The sequence below is a fragment of the Terrapene carolina genome, unplaced genomic scaffold (genome assembly GCF_002925995.2).
Source record: "Terrapene carolina triunguis isolate 2854851 unplaced genomic scaffold, T_m_triunguis-2.0 Scaffold42, whole genome shotgun sequence".
NCBI classification, from domain to species: Eukaryota; Metazoa; Chordata; order Testudines; family Emydidae; genus Terrapene; species Terrapene triunguis.
Window position 1 is genome coordinate 51,336,603 of NW_020664393.1, and position 23,087 is coordinate 51,359,689.

Here is a 23,087-nt window from a genome sequence, read left to right on the forward strand (position 1 = left end):
ATACTTTATTTTCAGGTTCCATTCATAAGAAGTTGTTAATGCATTAATAAATAGTTTCAGTAGCAGATTCACATGGCTATGATGTAGGCATGGTAGCACATACGATGGACTTCCAACTTAAATGATCCCTTGCAATTCCTCCTCCTCTTAAAGCTTGGTTCCATTGTGCATAGCAGATGCAACTGATGAAGCAGATGAAACTGCGGAAGTTTTTAATCCTTTGCTACCATGTGTCAAAGCTAAATATGTTTTATGGGGATGGCTTGCTAGGCCATGGTCCAACCCTCTGACTTTCTGGCCTTGGGACCAGCATTAGGAATAAGGAACCCAGTGATGTGGCTAATAGATTAAAAAATTTAATAAATACATTATTTGATTGATTAATGAAATAATTTAACAATTAATTGTTACTGAGCTACAGTAAGCCAGTGGGCCAACTCACTGGCCTGTGAGTCGAAGCTCCCAACAGCAGCAGAATTTTACATGTGGTAGAAAAGGATTCAAAACTTCTGCAGTTTCATCTGCTTCATCAGTTGCATCTGCTACGCACAATATCAGATTTTGTATTGCTACCCAGAAGACAGCATGTTGCCCACAGGCAAGTGGTCAAGCCTCTGCAAGAAAAGCATCCTATAATTATATTGCATATCCACTGTTCAAGAACACATTCTCCTCACTATTACTTACATATTTCTCTTCAACGTTATAAATATTATTTGAAAGTTAATGCTACACTGGCCTCAGTCAGCTTTTATTTACATGCAAGAGCTAAAGAATTGTTTTATAATATTTTCAAAGCCTCTAATATTCCAGTCTGAGATGTGTGTTAAGTTATCCAGAAAACTTGTAATTCATGACAAACAGAAGGCAGATGTTAATATAAACAGATGAAATGTGCGTGCCAGCTTTATTTTACAGAAATCAAGGTTTTTAAATTTTGCTTTTATGATCTTGCTATAGTGGTAACACATCAGATGTAAGGACATTAATTATCAGTGTCTGCCTCAGCAAAACTGGAAGAAAATCAAGGTTAATGTGTCTTCTTTTAAACTTTTAATATTTTTTCCCCAGAGGGTCAAGTTCAGATAGTTCCAGCCAGCAAACTCTGCACAAACAGGTTAATTTATGATTCAAACACCTATATCTGTGCACAGAGAGATATAAGCAGTTCCTTTAATACTTAATGACCAGCTATAAATTTGTACTCAAGAGGCAAGAATTCAATTCAGCTTCCCTTAAGAAAAATCAAGTAATTTTGTCCTACAACTGTTTGCCAGTACAAAACGCAATACAAAATCTGAGGGCTGTGCCAGCTGACGAGAATTCTAGATGCAAATCACCAGTGTGTCAACTTAAATGTGCCATTTTTTCCTACTTTCAACTTAACTTTCAAATTTAAAGAGGAAAGAAAACTTATACAAATAAATGAATTTGCCAAGAGCCACTCAGATACTACGGAGATAGGCCCAATATATGAATGAACCTAGATTAGATGAGAAAAAGAGCCAGAATGCTGTAAGTGATTTCCTCACACCATATACTGGTCCCCACAGTTTGCAACAAGCACTATCTTAGTCCACATTCATGGACATTCAAGCTCTCCTTAGAAAAATCCACAGTAAAGTAGAGTGCATCTAAATATACGAGTTCTGAATTCAAATGAGAATGAATTAAATTCTAAAGCTTTCACTGTTCTAATCACTTGGCAAGGCAGAGCCAAGATGAAGTCAACATCTCTATAGAACAATAAATGATTAGCCTCTAAAAGAAGAGAGCCATAGGCTTCAACCAGAAGCAATGAAACATTAAATTCAGGATAACTTCATGGGTGGTGGATTTTATAGAAGGGACAATTTATTATTGTTACTTCCTATTTTCATATAATATCACAGGTTTGCTTAGAACTTTACAGATAGAATAAGGGGACAAGAGGCACAATGCAATTACTTTTATAGCAAAATGGATCTGAAAGGCTTTCTTAATTAAGAAGATGAAGATGACCTTCTATACATGGAATACTGCCTTAGAATTCCAAGCAAGAAGAGAAAAGTAGAGTACAACCAAAGAAGAATCTTAACCTTTCAGGTATTGGTCATCTGAGATTAAAAAATGTAAGCTATTCAGTATCATTAGTATATCATCACTCCCATAACCGCATTGGTTGCTGGGGCACCATCACTGATGAGCAATCAACCAATTGTCTCCACCCCTGACGATTGCGTGTCAGTGCTTGAGTCTCCTCGAAGTCCATTTCTGTCCACTCTTTTATGTTGTCAATCCATCTCTTCTTCTGTCTACCTCTTCTTCTCTTCCCCTGTACTGTCCCTTGGAGGATGATCTTGGATAGGCCAGATGATCTTGTTACATGGCCGTACCATTTCAGCTTGCGCGTCTTCACGGTTGTCAGGAGGTCTTCATATGACCCAGTACATTGGGTGATGATGTTGTGGACCTCTTCATTAGTGACGTGGTCGAAGTAGGAGATGCCCAGGATTTTACAGAAGCATCTCATCTCTACTACCTGTATTTTCCATTCAAGTTCTGCCGTAAGGGTCCATGTCTCGCACGCATACAGAAAAATGGAGATGACCAATGCGTGCAGCAGTTTCAGTTTGGATTGCAGGGAGATGTTCTTATTCCTCCAAATTGGCTTTAGCTTTCCCACTTCTGTTGTTTGCACAGTTCTTGCCCGAATTTCTGCCTTGGATCCTTCATCAGCGATGATTGCCCCCAAATACATGAACTGTTTCACTGTCTCCAGCTCTTGTCCACTGACAGTGATATGTGCGCTGATCCCAACACGTTTGTTTGTCATCAGCTTGGTTTTCTCTGCACTGATTTCCATGCCATATTTTGCGGAGGTGTCATCCAATTGTTTCACAAGATTGGCAAGTTCATCTTCACTGCCTGCCAGGCCATCAATGTCATCAGCGAACCGAAAATTTGAGATTGTTTGCCCCCAATGCTGACTGTGCATATGTGATCTTCTAGGGCATCCATCATTATGCACTCCAAGTAGATGTTGAACAGTGTGGGTGAAAGAAGGCAGCCTTGCCGGATTCCAAGAGTGGTGCAAAACCACTCTCCTATTGTGCCATTGACGAGAACTGCACTGCTGGATTTGGCACACAGTTGTTTAATGGTAAGAATAAGCTTATGACCAACATTATACTTCTTCATAGCTGCCCAGAGAGCTTCGTGTCATACTGTCAAATGCCTTCTTGAAGTCAACAAAGACATGGTAGATGTCTTGCTGGTGTTGTAAGTACTTCTCACATAGAACGCGAAGGTTGAAAATCTGTTCCATGGTACTTCTTCCAGCACGAAAGCCAGCCTGTTCTTCAGTGATGCTTGTGGCTTCAATCTGTTCAATATGACTTTCAACATCACTTTGCTAGAATGGCTAATTAAGCTTATCGTCCGGTAATTCTGACACAATTACAGGTTGCCTTTCTTTGGCAGAGTGATGATTAGTGATTGTGTCCACGTCTAGGGCCACTCACCGGTCTGCCAGATCTTGTTGCAGATCTTGGTGAGTACATCTATTACTATTTCTCCTTTGAATTTCATCAATTCAACTGTGATGTTGTCAATACCTGTAGCCTTTCCGTTCTTGAGTGATTTCACAGCTGTGTCCACTTCTTCACACAGTATTGGAAAGTCATCCTCCTCTGTTGAATCTGAGCTGTCTAAGACACTAGGATCTCCATTTGTCTGGTGGTTGTATAGATCAGAGAAGAAGTTTGTCCACCTATTGATGATGTCCCTTTCTTCTGTAAGACTGTTCCCTTCTTTGTCTTGAATTGTGTAAGTATATAGTTTATTAAAAAGTTTGAAGCATTCATTTACTTCTGGTTATTAGAATTGCAACTCAGACATTGAAAAGAGAAGTAGAATTTTCAAAAGAACTCACAATTGGCTTAACTCTATTCTTGTTGAAGTCAATTATTGTAATTGAGTTCAGTAAAAGCAAATATACCACCTGTAAAGTTTTTCTGCTACACAGTGAAGGTTAGAGAATGACACACACAGAAGAGAGCTGTATATTTTGGGACTCAGGTTGTGGTCAAAATATTCTGCAAAAGATAAATGGAGCAGAGTGTAAAATGATCAATAGTGTAATCATAATATGGAAAAAAGATACTGATATTAGTATAACACTGTCCCAAGAAATTGACCATTTTTTGTTTTTCTCTTGCACATTTTATTTAGGGGGAGATTTTCAAAGGCGCAAAGATGTATTTAGATACCCAATGCTCACTAACTTTGGTAGGAGTTTGGAACCTCATTGCCCTTTGTGCCTTTGAAAATCTCCTCCTTTGTCACTGAGCTATTATCTGATCAATTTTGTTTGTTATAGTTGCTGGTTATTTAAGTTGAGGTTACCATTAGCTGTCTAAGTTCCATAGATTTTTGTAGTGTTGTTTGTAACTGACATGTGATCTCTATGAGACAGAAATTCTAGAACTATATTCTTGTGAGATAATTGTATGGCCATTCAGTTTTCCATCATAAGTTGTGTACCTTATGACCTTTTCATTTTTGAAGATGATTATTTATAATTTACCAGAAGAGTGAAAAAGAACAGAGTCCACAATGGCCAATAAACACTGTACTTAAAATCAGTGTGATCAGGATTGGTTGAAATGTTTTCAACCAAAAATTAAACAAAAAAGTTTTGTGAAAAATGTTTGGTTAGGTCAAAATTTCAAAACTGAAATGTTTTTCAGTTTTAGGTTTCATTGAAAAACTGAACAATTCCAGGGGAAAAATTAATTTAATGGAAATTTTGTTGTTACATTCAAAGTTTTTCATAGAAAACATATGACATTTTTAGACCTTAATGGGACTTAGGCTCCTAAGTCACTTTGCATTTTTGAAAGTTTTACCCTTGTTCTAATCCTTAAGGATTCTAATGGTACTTTTGTGGCTGAAACTACAAGAATTTACTTAATCTCACCACACCTAATTTTGTATGAGGATGTTACAGTAGCTCATTTTGAGGCTGACACTACACAATATTTTTAGCACAGACTTTGCTTACTCAGTTTAAATGGCATTGTGTCACATAAAATGTGATTTTTGTTTATAAGTAAATTGATTATTTTAATTTTCACGTGTGTGTTCATAGAGAGGAAACATAGTCAAGTGGTTAAAGCATAGACTGGGAGACAGGAGATGTTACCTTTTCCAATCTGCAACACAGCCTCTGTATGACTTTGGAAAATCAAAAACACTCTGTGCCTCAATTTTCCCATTAATAAATAAATAAATAATAAATCCTAGTTCCTATACAGCACTTTTCATCATTAGATCTCAAAGCACTTTTGAAAGGATCATCATTCCCATTTTACAGATGGAAAATTGAGGCACAAAGAGGCAAAATGACTTGCCCAAGTAACCCAGCACACAAGCCAAACCAAGAGTAGAATTAGTTCTCCTGATCCCAAGCCAGTGATCTATTCACTAGACCACACTGTCTGACTCCTCTAACTTGTAGAGATATTGTGAAGACATATTTGACTCTAATTGGAACCTCTAGGTAATATTGAAATATAAATAATACTTAGCACTGTTTGTAAAGTCCTTCAAGATGGAAATATCAGTGAATGTGCTTGTAAAGAGGATAAATACATTAAATGAGAGACTAAGCTTTGTGCTAAAATCTAATTCAGATTTCTCAAACAAATCTATCATTGGCATTTTCAATTTTTGCTGATAACTATGAGACTTTGTGGCATTTTGTGCTCTAATTTTTTCAATTTCATCTGAGATTGTTGAGATAATTACAACCATGGTATACTTTTAGGATTACTTAAATATTTCTTATGTTTCTCTTAGGATTCAAAAAAGCCGAAGGATAGTCTCTCTACTAGTAGAAATTAAAATCCCAGTTTCCCTAGTCTGAAGACACTATTGCCTTTTGAGATCACTTTTAAAACAATGGTACCCTAAGGCAATGGGCCAGAAGCAGTAGTATATGCAATTACTGTCACATTCAATCTAGACCAACAGTGTTATATGTTTTGTTTATACAGAAACCTTATTGGCCATGTAACTTGATTTAATGATGATCTTTTAAGAATTCCCAAGTCACATGCCCTGAAAAGAAGGCTAGTGTACTCATTAAAGAATTGGTCATACAGTATCCTAAGGAACTTGAACAGAGCTTGAACCTACATTTCCAAAGATATCTGCCAGAGGAATAAATCTAGCCAGATGTTTTAGTTCACTGCAAAAAATAAAGTGGGGCAGTTGGGAGGCTAAGAGGAGGATTGGTTGAAATTTGCAATGAAAGGGGAGAAAAAAGCTGTGTGCAGAAGCACACTAATCTAGTGCAATGATAGATAAAAAGTTGATATTGATAACTGTCATTTATTAATTATTGATATTGCCATGGAGCTGAAAGACCCCAATCAGGACTGGGGGCCCACAGTGCAAAGTGCTGTGTGAACACATAGGAAGAAATGGTTCCTCCCACACGGAGCTTACAGTTCAGTTTAAGATAAGACAAAAAGTAACAGAGACAATCAGTAGGAGGGAAATGTGGAGCATTAATTTATAGATTCCTTGGATAAAATCCTGGCCTTAATGCAGTCAATGGGAGTTCTGCCATTGACTTCACTGGGGCCGACATTTCACCCAGAAGGGTGATCATAAGATTTTAAGGCCAGAAGGGACCAGTATAATCATCTAATCTGAATTTTTGCATAACACAGGCCATGAAACTTCGCACAGTAATTCCTGTATCAAACCCATAACTTCTGGTTGCGCTAGAGCATATCTGTTAGAAAGACATCTAAGTCATGATATAAATATTCCAAGTGCAGGAAAATCCACCACATTCCTAGGTTCCCATGGCTAATTACCTTCGCTGTTAAAAATCTGCACTATATCTCCAGTTCAAATTTGTCTTCCACCAGCTTCCAGCAATTGGATCATTTTATGCTCATGTGAGAAAAAGATATGTATTTTCCAGTCCTCAAACCATTCTTGTGGCTCTGCTCTGAATACATGTTTATACATGTAAACTATGTGCATAAATTCATGTTTCCAGATCTTTAAAAAATTGAAAACTATATTTAAACAAATACTGCCAATCTGACACAGGCTTTCTCAAGATGCTTTGCAGATTTTAAAAAGCAGTCACATCACTTCATCTGGTTATAGCAGCTAAAGAAGAATTGGTTTGATTTTAGTTATGGATTAATAAATAATCTGATTAGAGCAGCTAACATTCACAGGAACATCAGCACTGCAGTGCTGAACTTCCACAAATGTTAGAGTACATTTAGCACACCTGTCTGCTTGAACTTATCACAAACCATGCCTAAATGCAAAAGCTAAGGAAATGTCCTCTTATAAAGAGAAGGTTAACAGATGATAATTAAAAGAAAACAAAATATAGGGGTTCCCGAATAAAGAAGCATCAATAGATTTCATATTTTATTACTATCTACATTTTATCAAGTCTTTTCTCTGGGTGGTTCTTAATTAAAATTGTTTTGGTGTGTTGAGAAAGGAGTGATGTCAGCTCTTGGAAATAACTTCTATAGCCAAAATGTTGCTCATGTATTATCAGTATGGCAATGGTACCATAAGTAACAGATTATTGGACACTTCAGAAATGAGACATGAGATTTATTGGCATTAAGACTTAATACACACGAATATTTCTCCTCAATTAGATCAGCAAGAATTTGCAATGTACAGTAGTGAGAAATGGACAATGGAAGGGAAAGTGGGAGTGTATAAGGGTGACAAAGTTTAGAAAGCCAAGTTAGACTTTATGGAAAATAGAAGGGAAATAACAAATGCAAACAGCATAGGACTTTTCAAAGTGGTAGAACTGGAGGAATTTCTCATTTCTCATCCTGTATTATAATAATAGTCTTAAAGCTGGGGAAATTCTAATCAAAATCTTCCGTTTTTATTCAGTGTGGACACTGGTCAAAAAGGAGACATTTGAATCAATTAAATAGCATCTGAAAGATTTCCTATGGTATTATATGCTATCTTTATTTTTCCACCAAACAGAGTTTTCTTTGCTGGACTTGAATGTTTTCTCTTTTCCAGACTCTGAGACTATGTTTTCAGACTGTCAGAAAGAGGTCAAAATGGAATTGGAAGACTCACAGTCTGACATTTCAGATCTCTGCAAATTCCTTTGGCAGAAATATTTATAGATGGTGGTGGGTTAGATTTGAGCATCAGTGCAAGCATTAGCTATTGCACCTCTGTGCAGAACAGGGAGCTTCATATGCCTCATTACTTTTTCTGGCTTTTATTACTGTTCTCTGCCATAAAGAGCACCCATCTTTTGTTGCACTGTATGTAGTTCAGTGAGCCATGTAAATGTGCCTTACTGATTACTAAGGCTAGGTCTACACTATGGGGTTGGGGGGTCGACCTAAGATACGCAACTTCAGCTACGCCTGCCTCCTGGCTGTGAGGACGGCGGCGAGTCGACTCCGCTTCCGCCTCTTGCTGTGGTGGAGTTCCGGAGTCGACGGCAGAGTGATCGGGGATCGATTTTTATCGTGTCTACACTAGACGCGATAAATCGATCCCGGATAGATCGATCGCTACCCGCCGATCCGGCAGGTAGTGAAGACATGCCCTAAGTGAAGTGATTCAGCGCTATGTAATGTAATCCTAATTACATTTTGGCCTGGGAGGTAATACTGAAAATTTCCGGGTGCAAAGGGTGTGGATCTCTTGAGACATCTTAATAGGCTTATGTGCAGTGTTGGGGAGGAGCTGGTGGTCGTGGTACATGCAGGTACCAATGATATAGGGAAAGACAGAAAGAGGTCCTGGAGGCCATATTTAGGCTGCTAGGTAACAGATTGAAGTCCAGGAGCTCTATGGTAGAATTCTCTGAAATGCTTCCAGTTCCACGCACAGGGCCAGGTAGATAGGCAGAACTGCAGAGTCTCAATGCATGGATGAGACAACTGTTTAGGGAGGAGGGTTTTTGGCTTAATAAGAACTGGGGATCCTTTGGAGGAAAGGAGAAGCCTACACAGGAAGGATGGACTCCACCTATACCAAAATGGAACTAGATTGCTAGTGTAGCCTGATTTAGGGTGTACTAACAATATTAATTTAATGTATCAGTTTAATTTAATTAATAATAATAATAATTAATTATTAATATCAATAGTATGGGGTTTAGGCTTGCCAATCTGCTTGATAAGAAGATAAAAGTTCTTTTCCCTAATCAGGCTCCACAGAATTTATAAAGAACCCTTGGGGTTATGACAGGAAGCTCACACTGAGACAGATGTAGCCCTAAAGACTTTTTATTAAAATCAATAATAGTAAGTAAATGGTAAAATACTCAGAGTTACAAAGTTACAATGGCATTACTGCTATTCAAAAGATACATATGATAACATAGTATTATATGCAACAAAGCTTTGGTTAATATACTCACACCCTTCCTTGATAACCTGGTGGTAAGAGACACAGGACCAGCCTTGCAGTTCAGGTTTCTCAATTCTTGAGTGAGGGATGCAGTGCTTAGAAAAAGCTAATGCTACTTAGGGTTTACTTGACTAACTTAAGCTTAAAATCAAAACCTAATAAAAAAACTAAGAATAAAAGCTTAGGGAAACCAAGCTTAGTTCCCTTGAAACTTAGAAAGTTTAAGAAGAACAAGTACAGCCTACTAATAGTAGCAGTCATCGTAGATAGATAGAATAGATAGAGAGAGTGGAGGAAATAAGTGAGAATAGAGTAAAGTGAGAATACTCTAGCAAGGTGGGTCACCTCTTTTATAGGGCACAAGTGCCGGAAATCCTTCCTCCTATGCCCAAATTTCATTCCTCACCCACAAAATTTTAGGGTACGCTTACTCCATAGGCTAGTACATATGTACGTATTGATGACATGTACATACGCACATAAGTTTCCTTGTGGTGTACCTGTTAAGTCCGTGAGTACAACATTGAAAAAACCCCTATGCCATTCTCCATTGTCTATTGGTCTAGATAAAATGTCATAGACATAGGCGTGGGTACTTATCGATTTAGGTAACAAGCTATAGTTCAACTTTCCTTTTTGAGTAAAATGTCATAATATAAATATGCTAACTTTGCCTTAGCTTAACATACAGGATATGGCCTGTAGGTCTCTTACATTACAGCCAAACTTACTTTAATATAAATCTATAAACCTATTACAATAAACCAAATACTTAAACTACAAGAAAAGATATATATGCAAGCAAGCAGATTAATCCTATAGGCTACACTAGCATGTAAAATTAAAAAGGTTGTAGAGAAGTTTTTAATTTAAGGGCTGGGGGAAAGCCGACAGGTGCAGAGGAGCACATGGTTTGGACAGAGACATTGCTTAGGGGAGGATCTATAAAATGAGGATTCTCTATGTCCTAGTAAAGAGGAAAGGATAGAAGTTGATAAAGTACAGGTAGGAAATAAAGAGAAACAATCAAATGAAAAAGAGTTCCATTCAATTAGATCACATAATGGCAGAGAGCTAAAAAGTGACAAATTTTATAAATGCTTGTATACACATGCTAGAAGTCTAAATACTAAGATGGGTGAACTGGAGTGCCTCTTATTAAATGAAGGTATTGATATAATAGGCATCACTGAAACTTGGTGGAACAATGATAATCAATGGGACGCAGTAATACCAGGGTACAAAATATATAGGAATGACGGAGAAGGCCATGCTGGTGGGGGAGTGGCACTATATGTGAAAGAAAACATGGAGTCAAATATAGGGAAAATCTTAAATGAATGAAACTGTACCATAGAATCACTATGGATAAAAATTCCATGCTTGAATAATAAGAATATAGCAGTAGAAATATACTACCAACCACCTGACCAGTATGATGATGGTGATTGTGAAATGCTCTGGAAAATTAGAGAGGCTATAAAAATAGAAAACTTAATAATAATGGAGGATTTCAACTATCCCTATATTGACTAGGCACATGTCATTTCAGGATGGGAGGCAGAGATAAAATTTCTGGACATCATAAATGAATGCTTCTTGGAGCAGCTAATCCTGGAACCCACAAGGGGAAGGGCAATTCTTGTTTTAATCCTAAATGGAGCACAGGATTTGATCCAAGAGGTGAATATAGCTGAACCTCTAAGTAATAGTGACCATAATATAATTAAATTTAATATCCTTGTGGGGAGGAAAATACCAAAGAAGTCCACCACAGTAGCATTTAACTTCAGAAATGGGAACTACAAAAATGAGGAAGCTAGTCACTTAAATCAGCTTCTGTACCAGAAGACTGGAGGATAGCTAATGTGACACCAATTTTTTAAAAAGCCCCCAGAGGCGATCCTGGCAATTACAGGCTGGTAAGCCGAGCATCAGTACCGGGCAAATTGATTAAAACTATAATAAAGAACAGAATTATCAGATACATAGATGAACACAATTTGTTGGGGAAGATTCACCAGCGCTTTTGTAGAGGGAAATCATCCCTCACCTATCTGTTGGAATTCTTTGATGGGGGTCAACAAACGTGGACAGGGGTGATCCGGTGGATATAACATATTTGGACTTTGAGAAAGCCTTTGACAGGACCCTAACCAAAGACTCTTAAGCAACATAAGCAGTCATGGGATAAGAGGAAAGGTCCTTTCATAGATCAGTAACTGGTTAATGGATAGGAAACAAAAGGTAGGAATAAATGGTCAGTTTTCAGAATGGAGAGAGGTAAATAGTGGTGTCTCCTAGGGATCTGTATTGGGACCAGTGCTGTTCAACATAGTCATAAATGAGCTGGAAAAAGGGGGAAAAGTGAAGTGGCAAAATTTGCAGAAGATACAAAATTACTCAAAATACCTAAGTCGAAAGCAGATTCAGAAGAGTCACAGAGGGATCTCACGGAACTGGGTGACTGGACAACAAAATGGCAGATGAAATTCAATGTTGATAAATGCACAGTAATGCACATTGAAAAAAATAATCCCAACTATATGTACAAAATGATGGTATCTAAATTAGGTGTTACCACTCAAGAAAGAGATCTTAAGTCATTGTGGATATTTCTCTGAAAACAGCTGCTCAATGTGCAGTGGAAGTCAAAAGAGTGAACAGAATGTTAGGAATAATTCAGAAATGGATAGATAAGACAGTAAATATCATAATGCCACTATATAAATCCATGATACGCCCACACCTTGAATACTCCATGCATTTCTTGTCACCCCATCTCAAAAAAGATATATTAGAATTGGAAAGGGTACAGAGAAGGGCAACAAAAATGGTTAAGGGTATGGAACAGCTTCCATATGAGGAGAAATTAAAAAGACTGGGATTTTTCATCTTAGCAAAAAGGTGACTAAAGCAGAATATGATAGAGGTCTATAAAATCATGAATAATGTGGAGAAAGTGTTATTTACTCCTTCATGTAACACAAGAACTAGCGGTCACTCAATGAAATTAATAGGCAGCAGTTTTAAAATAAACAAAAGGAAGTACTTCTTCAAACAATGCACAGTCAGACTGTGGAACGCATTGCCACGGGATGTTGTGAAGGCCAAAACTATAAAGGGGTTCAAAGACGAATTAGATAAGTTCATGGAGGATAGGTCCATCAATGGCTATTAGCCAAGATGGTCAGGGATGCAACCCCATGTTCTGGATGTCCCTTGTTTCTGACTACCAAAGATGGGAGTGGATGACATGGAATGGATCACTCGATAATTGCCCTGTTCTGCTCATTCCCTCTGAAGCACCTGGCATTGGCCATTGTTGGAAGACAGGATACCAGGCTAGATGAACCATTGGCCATTCTTATATTCTTATGAAAAGCTCCAGGATTTATATGCTTCACCACAACCCTTTAATAACTGTGTGTCTGCTTCTATTTAACATGAGTGTTTCTTAAAGAATTTAATTGGCAAGAGACATTCTGAAGGTAAGTCACATTGTACCTGTTAGGAGTTATTTATTAAAAGAAGACTTTGATTATTTATCATCGTATTTGGGGGCAGGGATTGTTTGTTTTGGTAGGGTTTTGTTGCTTGTGATTTCCTATTGGAGACAAGGAAGGAATGAGAAGAAAAGAGGTTATTTCAGTGGTAGTCTAAGTGGCTTTGAGTGTTTGTTTTTCAGGGAAGCTCAAGAGAAGCAATGAAGTTGAGTGTCTTAATCTCAACTGGAGGCAAACCAGAGGTCAGCTTGAAGGAAATTAGTCCAATTCCCTTGAAAAGAATTTTTGTTAAACCTCAGTTTCAAGAGAGATCCCAAACCCACCTCACACTTGTTCCTGTCTCCAGACACCAGATTCTACTACCTGTTTGATCTCCATTAGTGATAATGTGCAACTTTCCTCACACAATCCTACCTTTAATTGCTAGCAAACATCACCTATTCTGAGTTCTGCTACCACCAAGTAAAACCACTCTCAGGTCAAACCACCTTCCTTTCACTCATATTTCCAATATCATCATGTAGCCACCCTATTCTTTCCCAACTAGCACTATAGTTGCTCCCAGTCCAATTTCTTGGACCACCAGGTAAATCTCACCAAGTAATGAGCCTATTTCTAGCACTACAAAAAATTGCTCCCAGACAAACACATTATTGCTAAAAATATAATGTAGATCTACATTCTCTCTCTTGTTGCAGCCCCAGGCAGAGCCTTCTGTGCAGATTATTCCTGCAAAGATGAAAAGTTGGTGGCTGGGTTATAATCCATTTCCAGGTCAGAATGTATTCACTGAAAGATGTGCACCATGCCCCTGACTTCCCTGGAACACCAACCTGGGGTCAGGGAGTGCAAGCATAGCTACCTCCCATGAGTTTTCAGAGGAGCCAGAAGTGAGGAGGAAAAATTTTGCTGCAGGCTACCCCTTGGCTTGCTACTTGTCTGATAGGTGTATCAGCAGACAAGCTAACCAGAATTTGGCTTCTTGTGTACAATATTAGAGTTACCAATTTGACTTCACCTCCCAGATCTCACTGTTTCACACTGACCTCCCCCACTTGTTCATTTTCTTTTATAGAAGAAATGTGTGATACGTTTGTGCTTTCATACTCTGCTGTTCTTATAACTGGTACATGTCTGTGCTCCAGCCTCCTTTACACAATTTCCTTCCCTGGGATTTCTGTTCATCTCCTGTGATAAAGAATAAAATGTTTTCATAAAATGCCCTGAAAAATGCCAGTTTTTAGGAAGCACGTGACAGTGACACAATGCTTTCAGTGTTTTTAACTATGCTGTCCTATCACTTTAGCTATCATTAATATTGAGCGGCTTCATCATATTTTAAATGCATTCTACATGCTGTAGAATATTGCAAGAGAACATTACCACAATTCTAAATCCGGTTTTCATTCAATTTTTGTGGCAGGCCGTACAAGCAGGCAAATCCTTTCAAGACCAGTAGATAGCCCACCCTACCTTTCACAGTGACAACCCTAACCCTAACTTTACCTTCTACCCACTGGGTGTAGGCTAGTTTCTTCCTTGGAAATGGTGCTGAGCTACAACCAAACCACTAGCAGTTGCTCAGCCAGCTTAGCCTGCATGCTGCCTTCTCAATGCTAGACTTTTAAAATCTGTTAGTTAAAGCATGATTAGCAAAAGCATTTTGAGATCTATGGATAATAAGCACTACAAAAGGGCTAGTCGTTGTTAACCTTATGCAGAGCACACTATTTGAGTAACCATACTGTACAATGAAGTCGTTTTCAGGGGACTTCTAGAAGGGGAAGGAATAATCTGCTCCAGCTAGTCCCTGCTTTACTTTTACACATACGAAGAACAGATGGTGGATTCTGTGCAGTTGAGGATCCACTAGCTCTATCTTCAGATATCTTTGTGTAACCCACAGGTCCCACTCTGGTCCAATCCACAGAGGCTATGAGCTGTTACAGCTCCCAGCTCTGTAAGTTATTTTGTAGCATCTCATGCTTTTTGCTCTAGAAGTCTCTGGTTCAGTCCTCAGCGTGTAGCCCAAGATGGTGGTCCTCACACTTGCTCATTGTGAAAAGTAGAGCCTTGCCTAAAATAAGCTGGTGATCTGCCCCTTTCTGCTCAGGCTCCCAAAATCTTGCCCAACCGCATACTGTGGAACCACACCTGTTTCACTGTTTAAAGAGGCATGGGGTTGGCCCCTGGGTTATCAGGTTGTCCCTCCTGCCTGCTGATTCCTGGATCGTTAAAGTATCCCATGAGATTCTGCAGAAGCCTGATTTGTGCACATCAGGTACTAATCCAATAAAATATCACAGTCATGGAAAAGTAAGAAAGGATAATAAATCGAACAACAGAATTCTCTTCCTGTGCCTCCACTCCTCCCATCACCGTTTCCTGGTCTCCCTGCCTATCCAGTCCCAGTCCCACCATCACTACCCTGCCCTGGTTCCCAGTCCCAATCTCTCTGCCCAGGCATTCCCATTCTCCATGCCCTACCAGTCCCACTCTCCATCCCTGTCTCCAAGTATCAGTCTCTCTTCCCAGCCAATCGCAGTCTTCTCCCCTACACCCAGTCCCAGTCACCTTGCCAAGTCAGTCCCTGTCTCCCCCTGGCTCCCATTTCAATTTTTTCCCCTCACTATTCCAGGCTCCAATCCCAGCCTCTGCCCCCACCATAATCTACTCCTCCCACCTTCCTCCAGGCACTGTTACTGTCCCTTCTGCATTCACATTGGGCAGCTTCCTCCTACATGGTCCCAGCATGGGGAACACTGAAAGCCCAGGAGAGAAAGCCTCCTTGCTGTCAATTCTGATACCCAATGGCATGCCAGCCAGGAGCACAACTGCAGGGAAAGTCCTGTATGGCGCCATCACTCTGGGCTGGAGCAGGCTAGTGGAGATGGAATCTTTGGAGAATTTAGTGGAGAATCTCCAATTTGGCCAAACTTGGGCAGTTTATCAGAGGGATGGCAAAGGCATATCTCTGACACAATGGCCACCTCCCTGTCAAATTTCAAGTCCCTTAACCAAAGCCTGGGGGCATTAGAGCTTCTAAAAGAAAAGGTTACACAACTTTTTTAACGTGGCAAAACAACATTTTTCCCTAGTCTTATATTCAGGGATGGATAAACTGTTTTGGCAAAAATCTCAGCCTGAGGCAAATTCCTGGCATGGAAGATTTCAGATTATATAGTTAAAGTGCTAGCAAAGTCAAAAGCAACTGAAAATAGGGTTTTATAATGGGAAGTGTCAGGCAATCTCAATAACAGGAGGTGCTCGCAGCTTTGTCTATAATAAATACGATTCTCTCTAAGCCCCAAATGCTGCAGATATGCTGCTGGGGATCCTGACCCTCAAACTGTTTAACTATGAGTCTTTCTACTTCTCCAGGCAGGAACGCCCCATCAAAAAGGGACCCTGGCGGCTCTGGTCAGCACCGCCAACCGAGCTGTTAAAAGTCTGGTTGGTGGTGCTGCTGGGCTAAGGCAGGCTAGTCCCTGCCTGTCCTGGCACTGCGCTGTGCCCTGGAAGCGGCCAGCAGGTCCAGCTTCTAGGTGGGGGGACCACAGGGCTCTGCGTTCTGCCCTGCCCTGAACACCGGCTCCGCACGCCCATTGGCCAATGGGAGCTGGGGGGGGGGTGATGCCTGTGGGCAAGAGCAGCGCGCAGAGCCTCCTGCCCCCCTGCCTAGGAGCTGGATCTGCTGGCAGCTTCTGGGGCACAACGCGGTGCCAGGAGAGGCAGGGAGCCTGTCTTAATCCCACTGCGCCGCTGACCAGGAGCTGCCCGAGGTAAGCCCGCGCCCCAGCCCTGAGCTCCCCCCAAAAACAGCCCCCTTCTGCACCCCAAACCCCTCATTTCAGGTCCCACCCCAAAGCCTGCGCCCCCAGTTAGAACCATCACCCCCTCCTACACCCCAACCCCCTGCCCCAGCCCAGTGAAAGTGAGTGAGGGTGGAGGAGGAGAGCGAGCCAACGACGTGGGGGGGCATATAGTGAGCAGGGGCGGGCTAGGGTGTTCGGTTTTGTGCAATTAGAAAGTTGGCAACTCTATCTCCATGTCCTGCTTTCAGCCAGCCAGTCCTCCACTTGCCTGAGAACCCCCTGATCAGGCATGCTGTATATGGCTACCTCGTTGAACAAATCTATAACCTTCCCTAATTTAGAATCACATAGTGAGCATATCCCTAATCTAGTTCTCATGCTGTTTGAGCTTCAGGAGTTTAAAGTAGATGGATGATGCTCAGGAACCATTCAATAGTATATGTCTGACATCAGGTGAACACTGCAGTTTGCTCCTAGTTCCCTACTGTATACACCCAGTGGGTAGAAGGTAAAGTTCTGAACATTAACTCAGAACTGCTGGACTTTTTACATTTCAATCCATATTTAGACTATGAAATAAAAGGGGCCTGACAATTTAAGAGGCACTAAAGGTTGAAAATGTTGGTTTCAATCTTAAGGCTGCATTAACAGAGGGGTTTTGCATTTAACAATGAGCATAGTTTCTCTTCATATCAAATAATGTCATTAGAAAAAATAATCAACATGCTGCACAACATATTAGAATAGTTACAGTGAAGTAATACTACTTATGGAGAAGACATTTTAACTTCTGCTTTTCAAGCGTGCAAGAATACACCATATGCCAAATCTGTGGCCTGATCCTCAGTGGGAACTGAACATGCTCAGCCCTTCTCAGGATCATGACCCAGAACTGCAGTAACTCATGACAATGCACTGTCCTAAATATTTTAACCCCAGAGGAAGTTAAGCATGCTGTCAATCAGCAGCATCACTGGAAATAGGTTCCAAATGAGTGATATACATTTGCTGTGCAGAAGACATGGATGTGGACATAATTTCCTTGGCTAGAGATAGAGGCTGAGTTTTTCATACAGCTGAGAGTCTGATTTCTAGCATTCTCTGGAACCAATCTATAATGTAGCATAGTGTTGGTTTCAGCTGATTCACTTCACTTCCACCTTCTTTTAAAGAAACTAGCCAAGAGAAGCAGTTTCTTCAGTTAAACATTCTCACACAAATATGCATCACTCTTCACACATTTGTGGGAATTATACTAATCAAAGTAATATTTTCTAGATAGTTAATGTATAATCGTTAATTAAGATTGGAATTCTCTGAAAAAAAACATACATTTTCTGTAGGAACAAACTATTACAGATTGTTTCCATTTTCAGAGAATACCAGTATGATTAATATCACAGGCATTTTCCTTATATGCTAGCCAGGTTAAAGTTCTCAGCAAGCCACAAATGTATTTCACAACAACTAATAACAGATAAAGAAAATAATTACACTGTATAAAAAAGCATCTCTTTGTTGTAAAGTCATCTCAACTAAGATGACTACACAATTTTTGTAGACAGCCTTTAAGCTATAAATGCCAAAAATACTGCTGTTTTTTATAAAGCTAGTAGTGCATCATCAGCTTGGATTTTTGCAATTCAAAGAACAGTTGGCAAGAGATAACAGGTGTACACTGGTTTCACCTTTTTTTTTTTTGTATTTATTAAAATCTCTGGGTACCAATTAACCTTGCTCAATATTTATTATTGTTTCATCCGCCAGTAAAGAGGAACTGCAAGCACTACAGTAAATGAATTGAAAGATAGTCTGGTTTTGCTGTAGGTTGTGTAAAAAACTATGATCCCACATCATGCTGCTTCATAAATATTTTCCAGTTACTCAGTTATTCTTCAATTAATCTTTGCAACGCTCCTATGGCAATGGTGCATTAAAGACATTATTTTTCTCTTTTGAGCAGTGGAAGGAAACACCTGTTACAAAAGCTGTGCTTGGTCAAGGCAATGCCACTTTCTAGAATAATGTCAATAAAAAGGTCCCAAACTTCAAATGCAGATCTTAAAAAGAGTGTATTAAAACGCACACAGTTTTATAGACAGTCTAGATCTACCCCGGCTCTGGCTCTGTATCCTCATTTCACTTTATTGGAACAAAGAAGTTTGCACTTTACCCTAAGCGTCCTAAACTTCATGCAAGTAACAATTTTTCACATTTAAAAACCTGCCAGTCCTAAACCTGCTTGCCATGCCTGGGTAGGCAGATCTGTACTAAAGAACAAGTTTTATTCTGATCCCAGATGAGTTCAGTAGCACAGCTGGCTGAAGACAGTTAATTGCTCTTCATGATGATTAGAATGTTGTTAAGGTTTTCTCAGAGGGAGAGAAAGAGAACAGGCATGTGGTTATGAAAGGTCACGGTAGAAACAAGATATAGCAGACACAACGTAGTGTTATATTGACAAATGTTTATCATAAGAAAACACACTGAATGTTAAAACCTGCCCACTGCAAAGTTTTCTAGCTGATTATATTGTAATACAATTTTCATTAGCTCTATGCACTAAGAGTCCTCTGTAACTAGTAAATTGATAGGGTTTTCTATTCACAGTAGTTCACATGTTTTAAAGAAGCAACATAAATATGTTTAGACTTGGCAGAATTCAATTTTTATAAAATTTCAACAGATAATATAAATATTTGTTTTTAAGCATTTTTTATATATTTAAGTTTTCACAGTTGCATGAAACTATAGGGGTTAGTCAATGAGGCAAGTCATACAATAATTATTTAATGACAGTGGACACAGATTCAAAAAGTTAAAGCTTTGTAACCATTAAAACGCATATTGTCAACATCACATTTCAAAAAAATACAAAGTAAATATCCTTAAATCAAACTAGTAAGTTCTCTCAGGCAGCATTTTTCTTACTTTGTCTATGTGTAAATTTTGATTATCATCAGTGGAAACATTTTTTTTCAGTTTTGTAGGTTTGCCAGTGAAATTGAGGTTTATCGACACTTACCAATAAAAATCTGATCATTCCAATCCTAAATATGCTGTAGATGTTGAAAAGAAAAAAGAAAAGAAAAGAAAACCCTTAATCATTTAGCTTTGAAAGATGAATGAATTATTTTTCTAAACTATGTAGACTCCATAATAGGAAATCACAGGCTAGAAACATTGTTGTATGTTATTACTGTTTTATTCTACACAGCTCTTAGTTAATTTCACACAAGCAATTGAGCAATAGATTCCTCTTTAATAACTTTATAAAACTGATATATTCTGAATTAGATATTTCCCCATTTTGCTGCCATAGAGACAGGTAAAGGGATTTATAATTCTGTTTATATAGTTTCTCACATGTTCTACATAAATTTTCAAGGTCCAGGTACAGTAAACAGTCCAATATAAACATTGCAAAATGACATTCCAATAGCCTGGCTGATGTACACAGAATAGCTGGAGTTCATTTACAAAATAGCTGGCATGCAAGGGCTTAATAGAATCAGACAAATTAAAGAAGGAAGAGGTCTATTTTAATGAATCATGTATTGTAGAGGATCAAAGAGTTAAAGCAGGCAGGCAACAGAACTACTAGACTTATTTGCATCGTTTGGACATCCTATCCATCAAGCAGTGGCTCAGTGCTGACGAACCATAATTTATTTTCTTGATACTTATGATCAGTCACACATATCTATCTCTTTATCCAAGATCTTACGTGTACTCATTGCCATGGAATGTAATGCAGTAATATATGTCAAGATGTTAAGTGGTGTTAAAATGAAAGAAAAAGGGGAATATGGAAAGAGAGTGACTGTTAATGTTCAAATAAAAAACTTAAGAACCATTAACTCATACACCTAAAATAATTAAAATCAAACAATTTTTTTCCTGTTTGAATGCTACAGTTAAATCCAAACTTACACAGGAAGGTTTTATTTTGGAACAAATATAGTCTCACTTAACTCTCCTAGTATAAACAAAAAGATAAGAACTTCTCAATAACAAAATGTTTCAACTCTCTTCTGCCCAGATTTTCCTGACTAAATGGAAAGAAAATTTAAGATCACCCTATCAAGAAACTGTCCATTTCAGTCAGAACATAAATATTCCCCTTTTAACTGGTCTTAACACTGTTCTTTTTGTCTCAAGGTTTGTATATTTAGTGACTTGTTCTATCAAAATTACAGTGGGATCCTTCCCTCATCCTGGTCAGGACCTTTCGATTCAGGGAGAGTAGTTTTCACCTTATATCATCTCCAGATTTCCCTTGATGGGTCTTCGGTAATTTTTGGAAGATTTGGGGCTCCTTTTGCATATTCCTGCAAGATAACTGGAGCAACTTGACCAACTTGGAGGCTAATCAGAACATTTTCAAATTTGCTTGCCTCATGTTATGTATCTAAAAAAATGGCCTGTTGATGGTGGGAGTTTTGTGTCCTCAACTCCTCTGAAAAGCCAAGTCACTTTTATTTATTTTGTTTAATTTGAGGCAGCCAAGTTTGAACATTTTGGCCTATGACCCTCAAGGCAGGCTAGACCAGAGAGGAGAATGTTCCAGAAAGGAGGTAAAAGCCAGAAGTATAATCTTTCTAGATCTTGCTTAGAGGCTGAGGTGGTGTATTTATTGAGTGATATCTAATCTATTTCTCTAATAAATGGTTATACCTCAGTTAAAGTGCATGTAACAAATTCGATCTCTAATTCTGCCAGATATTCCAGATACATAGTGCACTGGGATTTCAAAGGAGTTTCTTGACAATAAGAGTGTCTAGTGGTGGCTCTAGCTTGCTTTAGCTGTATATGTTATGTGTATATGTGCTCATTAATTAAAGACACTTTTGAAAGTGTCCTTCAGTTCTCTGCTGTGGCTGCTGGGCTGTTCAGTGAAATGGAATTGACATCACTAATACCCCTGGGTTGCTTATAACCCTCACTGTAATATGCATTACATTGCCTAGGGAGCTGGAATAGCTCTCCTGAATGGATCCATCATTTGCAAGAACTATTCTGTTAAATTAACAGGTCTAAATGGCCCGTAGACTTGAGAAGAAGGTCGAGTTGTTTAGCCTTATTTTGTTTTCTCTGCTGGACCTTAGTGACAGGACCAGAAATGGGAATGCTGTCACATGCTGGGGTGGAGGTCCAACAGCAAAACAACTAATAATAATAATAAGTGTCCTGCAGATGCTGTAACCAGGCATTGTCATTGTTTATAATTGGCATAGTTCAAGGAAAAGCTAGATTTCATCAGTCCATAGTTTAATAGTTAATATTAAGAGAAAAATAACAGTGATGCTACTATTGCCTACAAGACATCCATTTTTCTATTTTTCTAGCTCAGGGGTAGGCAACCTATGGCACACGTGCCAAAGGCGGCACGCAAGCTGATTCTCGGTGGCACTCACACTGCCTGGGTCCTGGCCACTGGTCCGGGGGGCTCTGCATTTTAATTTAATTTTAAATGAAGCTTCTTAAACATTTTAAAAACTTATTTCCTTTACATACAACAATAGTTTAGTTATATATTATAGACTTATAGAAAGAGACCTTCTAAAAACGCTAAAATGTATTACTGGCACGCGAAACCTTAAATTAGAGTGAATAAATGAAGACTCGGCACACCACTTCTGAAACGTTGCCGACCCCTGTTCTAGCTGTTACCTTGAAAAGCCAATTGCATAGGTTCTAACAATTCTGACTAGGTCACATTAATCACTGAGGTACCTATGGGCGTGTCTACAGTGTATTTGGGAGTGAGCCTACCAGCCTGCTAACAATATGCATTAGCTCAGCTCAAGCTAGAGCACTAAAAATAGCAGTGTGGACATTGCAGCATGAGCCGAGCAGCTCAGGACAGATGCCCGAGCTTGGACCCAGGGAGATGGGCAGGGTTGTACCCCGGTGACTAGCTGCTGTTCATGCCTCAATGTCCATACTGCTATTTTTAGCATGCTAGCTCAAGCAGAGCTAGCACATGTTGGTCTACCCAGGCTAAGAGGCATGTACACATACTCTATGAGGTCAGTGCAGTTGCCCCAGAGATAAATTTGACTCAGGGTCTCTCCCATATTTACCAAACATAGAATCAGTATGCGGCAATTCTCCTTGAGAATTGTGTGAAACTTTCATTACAAAACAGAAAACCACAGGAAGCTCAGCTTTGAGTTTTGTTATAGACTTGAAATGTGGCCCAGTTTCATTAAAACCTTGCAAAGTTTTTGAGTAAACCTCTATGTGAAGTTTTGTAGGATTTTGACATTAAACCAGGCAATGGTTTATGGTTTCAGCTGAGCTATGAGTTGCATTTGAACCCCAAACTCAGAGT